The sequence below is a fragment of the Plectropomus leopardus genome, chromosome 2, assembly GCF_008729295.1.
Source record: "Plectropomus leopardus isolate mb chromosome 2, YSFRI_Pleo_2.0, whole genome shotgun sequence".
NCBI classification, from domain to species: Eukaryota; Metazoa; Chordata; class Actinopteri; order Perciformes; family Serranidae; genus Plectropomus; species Plectropomus leopardus.
Window position 1 is genome coordinate 8,286,743 of NC_056464.1, and position 10,484 is coordinate 8,297,226.

Sequence of the window (10,484 nt, forward strand, 5' to 3'; positions counted from 1 at the left end):
TAGTATGTCGAAAAATGTCAAAACATGACTTGTCAAAAAAAACGCTGAACACTAATGATGCTGAGTCAAGTCATCGTATAGAATGGTGATAAAACATCCAAAAACATCAAACAATAGTATAGTATGTCAAAAAATGGTCGAAAAAAGCATGTTGCCAAATATCAAAAATGAGTATTTTTTAGCGCACGTTAAAAAACAGTCCAAAAAGTCAATATTTTTACAGTTTTAAAGTGAAGTGGTTGAAAAAATTGTGGTTCCAAATGAGTCATAGTATAGCATGTTTAAGTATTTCTAAGCATGGCCTCTGCCAGGGTTGTCCCTTGCTGTTCCTTGAGCCAGTGTCTCAACTTGCCCAAGGTCCTCTGGCTTAAATTACCCTATCCCAGCCAACAAACAGTATAATCCCATATTGTAACTTACTGAAGCACTAAAATGTATGGAAATATTTTTTTCCAACTTTTTCTGCAATTCTTCAAGCACCAGAACCATGATTCTTTGAGCATGAAAAATTTACTTTGAATGGTAAAAATTAGTTTTTTTATAATTAAATATGCTTACCTCTTATGCCATGTGCCTCTCTTCATCACTGGGTGAGTAAAATGTATTTGTCTTAAAAGAAAAGTTTGACCACATGACTAACTTTGTCTATGGTTCCCCCAGAAACAAGGGGGTCGTTTAACTTCCCCTCAGGCTCAAATCACCCCACTCTCCGCTACTATAGTATGGCATTTTCTGTCATTCTTTTGACATGCTATTTTGTGATGCTCTTGGACGTTTTTTCGCCATTCTATGAAATGACGTGTCTCCACATGCTATACCACTGTTTCTTAAATTGGGGTACACGTACAACTGGGGGTACGTGGAGGTGCTCCAGGGGTTACATGAGATTTTTAGAAAAGGTATTTAAAAATAGCAGTCATGCATAACTCCTAAAAATAATTATATTATAAAAGTTCAGTAAAAATATAAATCTAAGCTCATAAACAAAATTTTATACTCAATATTCAATTTCAGTGAATATTGAGTATAAAATTTATTATTATATTTCAAGTGATGCTTATGAAAAAAATGTTATGCATTAAGAATTACATGATGGCAAAAGAAATGTTTTGCAATGAATTTAGTCATGGATTCTTAAAATTAGAAATTTTTAAAATGAGTATTTTCAAATGTTTGAAATGTTTTTCAGTTACGTTGTTTAATGTCGTTTAATAAATCAGACACTGATGGCACCGTTACACTGTTACACTATAACTTTTTTGACTTTTGGAAGGATGACTTTTTCCACCATTTTTCAACATACTATAGTTTGAAATTTTTTGGACATACTATACTATGACATGTCAACATTGTAAATGTTGCCTTTTTGAACCAATTTTCATCAGGCTATACAATAATCTCCTTCAAAATGCTACTCTATAACTTTTTTGACATTTGGAAGGATTACTTTTTTTTACCGTTTTTCAACATGTTATAGTATGACATTTTTCGACTTTGGAAGGTTGACTCTTTCGACTATTTTTGGACATGCTATAGTATATTTTTCCATGTACTATACTATGGCATGTCAAAATTTGAAATGTTTTTTTATTTTGGACCGGTTTTCATCATGCTATGCTATAATGTTCTTCAACGTGCTATTCTATGACATTTTTTGACATTTGGAATGATGACTTTTTTAACCAATGTCATGCTATAGTATGACATATTTTGACATACTACATTATCACTTTCTAACGACTGAAATCTTGTCCTTTGTGGTACGATTTTCATCATGCTATACGTTAACCTGCTTCTACATGCTATACTTTGGCTTTTTTCAACATTTGGTACAATAACTTTCCTGACTTTTTTCAACATGCGTTAGTATGGTGTTTGTTGACATCCTATACTATGACTTTTTTAAACATATGAAATGTTGACTTTTTCACCAATGTTTTCAACATGTTAAACTAAAATATAAAAAATGCTATACTATGATTTTTTTCGACATTTGGAAGGATTCTTTTGATCGTTTTTTTCGTCACAATATACCATGACTTTTCAGCATTTGCAATCTTCCCTGTTCTGGACTGATTTTCATCATATTTTACTATTATATTTTTCAACATGCTATACTGACTGTTTATTGAAATTTGAAATGATGTCTTTTTTAACATGCTATACTATCACTATTGTTTTTTCAAAACTATCATATGACTTTTCAACATTTGAGTTTTTGCCTTTTTGGACCTTGTTTTGGACATGGTATATTCTAGTCTTCTTCAGCATGTTGTACTTTGACCTTTGATTTGGAACTATTACTTTTTCAATGTGTTTTTTGATAGGCTATAATATGGCCATTTTTCAATGGGACACCCGACTAGATTTTATTGACAATTCTTAGACACATACTATATTTTGATGTTTTTGATGATTTTTTGACAACTACACTGTTGCTTTTTTATAATTTTTGGATTAAATACTATACTATGATGTTTTTGATGATTTTTGGACAACAAACTATTATGTTGTTGATTATTTTTCGACAACTAAATTATGGTTTTGATGATTTCTGGACGACTACACTGACATACACTGACTGTATTTGATCATTTTTGGATGGCAAAGTGTACCAGCCATTTTTGATGATTTTTTTAACACAAACTATGAATTTTGTATGATTTTTGGACAATATACCACACTATGACATTTTTGATTATTTTTAGACGACATAATTTATAATGACGTTTTTGATGAGTTCTGGACGACATACTATACTATGGTGTTTCTGATGATTTTTAGATGACAAAATAATCTATGATGCTTTTGATGATAGTTGGATGACATACTATACTATGACATTTTGATGATTTTTTTGACACATATTACACTATGATTTTTTTTGTCATTTTTGAATGACAAACTATACTGTGATGTTTTTGATTATTTCTTTTTGACATAACATAGTATGACATTTTTTATGATCTTTGGATGACATACTATACTATGTCGTTTTTGATGATTTTTGGACTTGCTATTTTGTTTTTGATCGACATACTGGACTATGACGTTTCTGATCATCTTTGGACGATATACTATGGAAACATCTACTGATTCCAAAAGATTATTTATGATTACTTACAACACCTAAACAGACGCTAACATAAATTAAAAAAATAAAATTAAAAAATAAATTAAACAAATATCTCTTTGCCCCTTTTTCTTAAAGACAACTTGCGTATTCCATTTTTTTCTGTTGTCTTGTGATTTACTCTTTACGTATCTAATTGTTTAAGGCTGTCTACATATTAAATTATGTTTGATTACTGCCCCCATTCAGTTCACTTTATGTGAATGATATGAACATAACCATGATGTGCCTTTTTTTACCTGTTTTATATTAATGTTCAATACATTTCAATATAGATTATTTTAAAAGTCCTGCCAACAACTACTCTTGAGTATGCTCTTGTAGACATGCCTATTGTGCATGTGCTTGCAGACCTCCACTGTGTCTGCAGGCATGTGCCTCTTGGATCTTCACTGATAATTACTAAGGTATGAGAGGTAATGAGATAATGATGGTGTGATATCACCCATTCATATAAATCTCCAGGCCAGCTTTTCTACCAGACAGTCAGTTAATAGCTCAGATTAGACCTCAGGTACCTGAGATTAGAGGCTTTGTGTCGCTGACTCCCTTTCTCTGTCCATGTGTGTTGTGAGTGTGAAGGGTTAACAGTGCAGGTTGGCTGGATATTAATGCCACTCGCTCAGAGAACCCAGGAGAAAGCTGGCTTTAGCCCAGGGCCCAGCCCTCCCAGGCCTCTCTCAAACTCCCAGATCTCTTCAGCATACTTCTCATATTAAAAGAAAACAAGTTACACAAATGAGACAGATGGTTCTTGTTTGTGATGACAGTTGCAATTCTCTCTCCTTCAACCCTCCTCCCCTCTTCTTCCCTCTCAACTTTCCTCTGGTGTCTCCGACATTTACTTTTTTTTTTTTTTTTTTACCCTGAAATGGCCACGTTGTGCAACACGAGCAGAGCGGTCGTGAGAATTGGGTTTGTGGGCATCAAGACACTGACGGCGGGCTCCATGGCTGGCATGTACTAGTGCAGAGGACTTTCTAATAACTGACTGCACTTTACCTTTACACTGCTGTAGGTTTTCTGCCCTTTCTGCCCACCAGTGCACATTAAGTCAATTTTCATTCAGTCTTTCTCCTTAATTTATAGACCTTAATGACAGGCCAGGAATCAGGGGCAGACAAAGAGTTATGCAGGAGAGGAGGTAAAGATGTCTGATCATTGACTAATTTGAAGTCATTGTAGGGGGGGAGTGGTGAGACAAACCCCAGGAGAGGTGGGTGAAGGGGGTTGGTGGTTGACTTTGAAGAGTGATGTAGGTGACCCACAGATTATTGTCTGCATTCCTCCTCTGTGTACCCGTATAACCTTGTGGGTCTTGATGGACAGACAGAAACTCAGATCCTCAGAACGAAAAAGGGAGATGTAGCCTGAAACTTGAAATGACAACATTATAGAAGTTATTTAGTTTTTTTATATAACAAAGACTGAACACATCACTCGGCCATGCTCTTTATCGCCAAGTTCAGGTAATGAATGCAGTTTTGAAACTTGTAAAGGCATCATGACACACTAGCAGTGACTTGTCACCAACACTCTTGTCCTACTCTGGTCTACTCCTTCGATGTCACCCTGAAATCATTAATGAAAGACTTAGCAATATAGTAACAAGGCAGGGTCCAGGACAATACGTTTTTGTCTGATTTAAAATAAACATTGGCTTCAAGAACATTAAAACCTCTTAAAACCCACCAGGGTTGCCACCACTGACCCACCTGAGCTACCGTAGTTCTAAGCAGCTTAGCATCATGCATATAAATATAAATCTTTAATGTTAGACTTTGGTGAGTATGAACATGTTACACATTGTTAGCTCAGTTAGATTATCCTAAATTTAATCAGTCAGTTAGGAAATCTATGAGTAGCAAAGTATAATTCATTCAGATTTACCAGCAAGAGACAAAAAAGCAGTGACTCCCTCCCTCTGAAGTAGTCATTAAGTCCAAATATGCATCCATTTCTTGATTATTTATATTCTTTTAGTCCATAAGGGTCCACCGATAAAAATAAATAAATAAATTCTAAATGGTTTTTCATTAAAAAAAATAATCCAAGTTTCAAATAGTCATGTCAAGTCCATAACTGCTGACTGTGTCTGTCAAAAAGACTATAGTGCTACCAACATAAACAATATTTTTTGTTACCTTTCTGGGTACAATTCAAAAGAAAAAACAATACTGATTCCATTAAAAGGTTAAGAATCTCGTCTTTCCAAGTGTGTAAAACAAAAAATGTGTCAGTGTCACATAAGCATCCAAGATATCCCAAGTCCCCAGGAACCACGCCAGACATTGAAACCAATTTTACATAGTGGTCAAACATGGAATTACAATTTCTGGGTCCAGTAAACAATAACATGGGGCTCAAGGCTTTTTCCAATTTACTTACATTGTGAAAAAGATGAAAAAAAGGTAAATCACAGGATACTTTTCTTTTTCTTTTTAGTTCTACAACCAGCGTGAAATGATTCATTTCATTGTCAAAATTTGATCTATTCAGGGATTAGCTGCTTGGCCAGCAAAAGTATATAGTGCATTTACTCTATTGGCCCCAATGTCGTTGAAGAGCCAGGTAATATTTTACTTGGGAAGTCAAACTTTTTGGCTTTTTGCACTGAGCAGCTTTCATGGGTATGAATGGGGCCCCGACTGTATCAGGTTCACATCCATGTAATATTCTTACTCACTGCAATACCATTTTATAGCGATTGTTTACAAGCAGATCAATTAGCTTTTGATGGCTGCTGCTCCTATACTGGTTCTAGATCTATTATGTTATCAGAGTAACAGCAACAAATACCATCATTGAATACCTTTGAGTGATTTCCGTGTCACAAGCTGGAGGACTGGATGAAGCTCAATCAACAGAAACCAACGCTCTTACTCAGAAGCTTCTTCATGTGAACATATGGGAATAAAGCTAAAACTCTGCATATACACAAACATAGAAGCATGCAATGTGGGCTCTAAGCTGTGCACCTGACTTTGGCCCATAAGTTAAACTGTGCACATTTAATGAGTATGGTTCAGAAAGCTGGAATAATTTCATTCACTCATAAAAGTTTCAGACTTGCCTGGGGAGACTTGAGATTTGACTTGGACTTCAAAAGACCTAAATCAGCTCAAAGGTAAGCGGTGGACAGGTGGACGCTTTGGTTTTCTGAGACATTTACAGTGAAACCAAACCACCTCTGTTTTTTTTCACATCTGTAAACTCTCTGAGCTTTTGATAGTAGTGAATTCCAAGCACTCGTCTTATGGCCACCATCCCAGCATGGACGGATCAGATGAAGACAGATCAGTCAGACGAGTGAAAGTGACGACACAGACACACATGGTGGATCAGGCTGTTGATAAGGGCTTAGCTGCCACAGCTTCATCTCTTGATGCTGGTATGGAGGAGCTTACCTCTCTCCATACACACACACACACACACACACACACACACACACACACACATCCCAACACACACACACAGCAGCAGCAAACACTCTGCAGCAATGGTTTTGGCCGTGCATCTGTCATCAGGGAGATTTCAGCTGAACTGCAAAGAACTTTTCCTTAACACCTGGACACTATGTAGGTGTGTGTATGCGGGTGAAAGGGGTTGGGACGTGTGTGTTACATGCATCTATTAGCCAACAGCAACCTGCCATGTCAAAATAATCTTTGCAGTGACCAGTAGTAGCGACAAATCATGGTCGCCTAGCTGTCATACACGCAGTCGACTCACACAAAACACACAAGCATCTTAGGTTATTGTAGGACACATGCACACACACACACACACACACACGTACAGCTGTTTTAAGCAATGGAAAAAGACATTAACGTGAGTATACAAAGTACAATGATCCATTGAGCTCACAGATCTTGACTTCTTAGATAAATTATGTGCAACATCCCCTGGACCATATTCATATTTAATCGTGCTTAAGGCCAACAGTCATATATCATTATCCCATTGTTCTTTACTTCCAATGAACCCAGTTCCAGTATTGATCATATAGTATATGCCTGGCCCCAAAATTCAAGATGACACAACACTGATAGTGTAATAACAAACTATGAAGATGCAATATTTCTCATGTTGTGCTGTGTTCACAAGAGGAATACAAATATGATTTTGCTATATGTACTGCATAGAGATAGACATTTATATTAAAATGATATTTCTACCTTAAGTGCATCGGAATGCTAAATATGCTGTGCAGATTTGTGTTGAAGAAATACACTTGATCAGTATACACAGGGTAAACGATTAATATAATGAAAATTTATGCTATTGCTACACACTTGCATTTACATTTCATCCTACTTAAACATTTTTTTAATTAAAGAGAAAGTCAACTTTGGTTTCTGTATGTTTTTCAACACTAATTCAGCTAAGTTGGAATAGTATATTTAAAAGGTCGATGCACAGAATTTACTCAGAGATTTAATGAATTTCTTAATTTTTCATGGATGCCTCACCATTATACTGTAGGTTTTATTCACTCAGGTCTGCTTTCATCCTGGTACAGTGGAGGTGCACAGAATTTTGTTTGTCTTAAATATTTGTGATATGAGACTAGGTATTATACTAGATATTGGATGTCACACGTTCTTCTGGTTTTAAATGCTGCATTACAGTAAGCCGCTGTGATTTTGTGACTACTCTAGCTGCACTATTGTTTGTGTTTACCCATGTAGTCATTATATCCACATTACTGATTATTATTTATCTAAAATGTTGCTGTTTAATTTGAGTATTTTGTGAAAGCACAGTCAAGCCTACAACATCATCACAATGTTGTTGTCAAGGTATTTAGTCAAAAATATATATATTTGATTTTCTACATATCACCCACCCCAACATCAAAAAATATATTCAAAAGATTGACAGCATCTCTTTCAGAAACAATCTAATCAGGATAATATGCAAAACCTTTCTACCAACACTTTTCAGGGGATGTTCTTCCACAAAAATAGTTTCTATAAAATGGTTACGGTTAGGGGTACTGTTGACAATGCATTAGATTATTCAGAGTATTGTTATTTTAGGAGAGACGGGCCATAATGTTTCGAGCGCCACAATCCATTCAGTTGAAATCTCTGACGCATCATTCCCACTGCACAAAACTCGCTAATAACTGCATTTTTAATGCAATGACAAAGTGTACAATCGCCACTCACACCCAGGTCAAATGACTCTGCAGGAGTCAATGGGTATTTAATGTCTCTAGCTCCAATTGGCAATGTTGGAGCACAACAGGTGAATGCACTAATTTTAGCTCCTTAACCAGCGAGACGCATTGATGAGCCAGCAAAAATTGAGACTGAATAAGTAAGAGATGTATAAAGAGAAGTAATCACTGTTAAGTTTTCACAGACCTCTGTCCATGCTGCTGTCTACTGTCAACCTGCTCCCCAGTCTGTCCATGATGTCAAACGACACACCAAAACAAGCCACACACACACACACACACACACACACACACACACACCCTCAAGAGGCAGACAGCTCAGACGACGACAGCATGCTTTTCAATTCATACTGCAGCCCAGAGATAACTTTCCCCACATGATTTATAATGAGGTAAAAACAAAGATGGCCCCTTTCCATTTTCTCTTACTTGTGCCCCTCCTGCTACCTGCTGGAGACCGTTTAAACCAGGTAGTCTGGGCCAAACCTGCACCTCTACACCGCTGCCAACATGTACATGAAAACCACATTGTGTTCTGTGTGTTGGCAGGATCTCTGGACACTGGAACAGCAGAGACTGTCAAAGGTTCAGCACAGGCACGGCTAAGCAGGCTGCGTCCTAGCCCGAGCCAGCATCAGAGATTTATTTTCATGCACACACATAGCAGCCGTACCCTCGCACAGTGTACAGCTGAGAAGTCTGAACATTGATTTACAGCTGAGCTCTGATAAACTGCTTAAATCCTCAGCATGTTTTTCATCACAAGTCAGTATCTGTGCAGATCATCATAAAATCGTCTCATAAAAGTGGGTGCAGCACACACACAGACAGCCAGCACTGTGTGTGTTTGTGTGTGTGTGTGTGTGTGTGTGTATTCTCAGTGTCCTGCATGGTCATTGTATCCCCACCTCTGCCTGCTCGTCCCACCCAGAGGAGACACCCGGCCAGGCTGGATGCTGATTGGACAACCCCAGAGGACAAAACATTTAGACTCATTTGTCAAACATGATGAAGACCAATGGAGGCCAGGTGGTGTCTCTCTGTGTTTGTGTGTGTGGACACGCAGGGCTGCGGAGCGTGTGTGTGTGTGTGTGTGTGTGTGTGTGTGCGTGTGCGTGCGCACGCGCGCGTGTGTGCATACACCAATATTTCAGCAGAGAGGAATGCCCTTCGTTCAGCTTGTGTGATAATTAATGGCTGTCAGCGTCTCTTTAGCGGAAGAAGGCGCTGACAGACAGCACTCCAGAAACGCAGGGAATGTGTGAACGCCTCACAGGGGTGGATGAGGGTGGAGAAGGGAGGATGACGGGTGGGGGCTGCAGCTTAACATCCCTCCTAACTGCCTGTTTCAGATGATTCAGGTCACCGAACCTGGGATATCACCCTCATTTGCTGCCATTTGAGGAATTTCCAGGACATCTGTGTGAGTGTGTGAAAGTGATACTGATCTCTCAACACCAACATTACAGCAATACACTGTCAGATACTGTAGGTATGTGTGTGTGTTTGTGTTATGTGTTTAAGTATAATTTGAGCAACCTGATCGCCCGAAAAAAAATGTTGGCATTGTATGTTTCTGCGAACCACTGATACATCACATTTGCATGCTATTATAGTAGATATGTTGAAACTTCACGTTTCTTTAGGCTACATTTCAGTAACGCAAAAGTAAAACCACTTGGTAATAATCAGGAAAAGGTCATGTTTGGGATAAACTAGACTTACCAACTTTTGTGAAAGATGGTGATTCAGTGACCTTTGACTGGATTTTATTGATACCGATACAGTTTATTGATACTGATATTTATGGATACTACACGATATACGATATTACACTCTATAATTGGGTGTAGAAATAAAGACATGGTATGTAAAGCTGTGTTAAAAAAAAAAAAAAGTTATTTCGCCACAAATTGGGCAACTGCACTTCTCGTGTGACACGGGCTATTCGTTGGCGCTTAAATATAATATAATAATAATATATATAATACCGACCCAATCACATAAAAGCACCAATTAATACCGGCTCTCGATACCAATCCCTACCTTTGACCTCCAGAATTCTCATTTGTTTATTCTTGAGTTCAAACTGAAATTTGTGCGAAATTTGAGAAAACTCCCTCTAGGTGTACTTGAGAAATTGCAATCACTAGAATAAGTCGGACA